The sequence below is a fragment of the Chiloscyllium plagiosum genome, unplaced genomic scaffold, assembly GCF_037043375.1.
Source record: "Chiloscyllium plagiosum isolate Xiang-an unplaced genomic scaffold, Cpla_swu_hap1 HiC_scaffold_45, whole genome shotgun sequence".
Classification (NCBI taxonomy): Eukaryota; Metazoa; Chordata; class Chondrichthyes; order Orectolobiformes; family Hemiscylliidae; genus Chiloscyllium; species Chiloscyllium plagiosum.
The window spans coordinates 63,574,164-63,576,199 of NW_028270183.1; the positions used below are offsets into that span (position 1 = coordinate 63,574,164).

Consider the following 2,036-nt stretch of genomic DNA (forward strand, 5'->3'; position numbering starts at 1 on the left):
CGCAATGCACACGGACGGAATGGCGTTTTCCCACAATCTGCAACGGAAATGTTCAGAAAGGGTGTTTTATTTACATCAAATACTATAGTATTTATCGCTTTGTCTTGTTATTTACTTGTGAGGATTCGGTACTCTCAGCACCGTGGCCCGGATCGTATTCCCGCTCATGGAATGGTTGTATTGTTCAGCAAACATGTCGGTGTACCAGTACTTCTGCCGATTTATCCGATGCTGGCATGTCATTGGTTTTGTCCAAAACATTATGAAGGTTAACATAAAACAAATAGCTGCAGTTTCTGGAAATCTGATCAAAAAACGAAAATTCTTTGCGGAACGCAGCAGGACTGGCAACAGAAAGGTCTACTTGCCTGCTCTTCGGATGCTGCCTGACCTGCTGTGCTTTTCCAGCATCACTCTGATCTAAAATCTGGTTTCCAGCATCTGCAGTCCTCACTTTTGCCTAGTTCCTTCAGTGTCGCTAGTTCCCAATTCAAGAACTCCATCTCTAGCGGTTTCATGTCTGTACCTCCATGCTGAGGAGTTGAAGAGTGAAGAAAAGTAACTCACCCCTCCATCTCTGGGGTAATTAGGGACTGAAAATGAATCGTGTCACATTGAAATATATCTAGATGCGACTTAATCTTTGTCTTTTATTGGGAACCATCTCTTTCATTGTAACCATCAGGAAAGAACATTTCGTTCGCCAGAAAAAGAAATGAATATGTCACTAACCTTTGTTTGCTTCAGATCCAAGAATACTCACATCAATAGCTCCCTTGCTTACCTCTGCTGGTCATGTTCGCAAAGAGATCTAGCAAATTGCCAAGTGTGATTTTCCTTTCAATAAATAATTTTGACTCAGTTTGCCTGCAAATATCTTTTCCTACCTTTGTGCTTTTCTTCTTTTACATTGGTGTCTCGCACCTTACAAATGACAGCAAAGGTATGAAAGGAGATGGAAGCATTTCGCTCATCAAGTCAGCGACAGCTTTCAATGAGATCACGGCTGATTTGGTCAATGCTCAACCCTGCTGCGCTGTCTGTAGTCATGGCCGAGAGGTTAAGGCGATGGATTGGAAATCCATTGGGGTTTCCCCACGTAGGTTCGAATCCTACTGACTACGTTGTGAATGCTTTCCTGCAGGAACAATTTACGCTCAAAGTTCAGAAAACCTATTTTGCAAACCAGTCCGGTAATTTGATTAGACTTGGGAAACTCGAGTTCTTCATCAGAAATGTACCATATTTAAAACATTATCTCTGTTTCTCTTTCCAGATACACTGCTCGACACATCGGGTTTCTGCAGTTGTTATTGAACTTCCTAAACAGAAGTGCTGCTTTTCATTAGATTCCTTTCATCCCTGTCCTCTGTTATCTGACTCGGGTCAGTGGCAACACTTCCTCCTGCTCGTCAAAGTGCTCATTTCCCACCGCTCCCTCTCCCATCATTGCAAACAACCGCAGGAAAATGCCACTTAACCATCTTTGTTCACTTTGTTCCAAAATGAAACTCACCAGCCTCAGGAATCTCTCCACCAAACGGGACTTCTCATCCCTGGACATGGTGCAAGCCAGAGGATTGTGAAGAGATACTGTGAAAATATTGTCAGTTAGCAGTTGGAAAAATATTTAAGAAGCAAACGATATAATTTAGGCTCCAGCTTTGGAAATCTTGACATACTCTTTGGGAAATGGAATCAGAGGAGGATGAAGAAGTGTGAACTGTCGGACCGAGTAGAGGACGGGACATTGACTCTTATCTTCATGTATTTTTCACATTTTCCCATATTGCTGAGTATCATGCACATGTAGGTATATATTCAAGTCACTGTTTCAGGTAACGTCTGACCCCTCTATCTCTCTTTACTGAGTGTGGACATCTTTCATTCATTAATGGGACATCGGTGTTGGTGGCTGGGCCAGCATTTATTTCCCTTTCCGAGTTGCTCTCGAGGAGCATTTGGGGAACTGCCTTTCTCAACCCATGCACTTCGATGTGCTGTCAGCTGCCAGTGCTCAGGTCTGTCTGGTTTCA

At 43.1% G+C, this 2,036-nt stretch overlaps 1 non-coding gene across 1 annotated transcript; it reads left to right on the plus strand.

Annotated features, from left to right (window-relative positions):
- Positions 1-1,042: 1,042 nt before the first annotated feature.
- On the plus strand, positions 1,043-1,124 carry trnas-gga (transfer RNA serine (anticodon GGA)). Its single transcript has one exon. It is a non-coding gene; the product is annotated as a tRNA-Ser (tRNA).
- Positions 1,125-2,036: the final 912 nt, after the last annotated feature.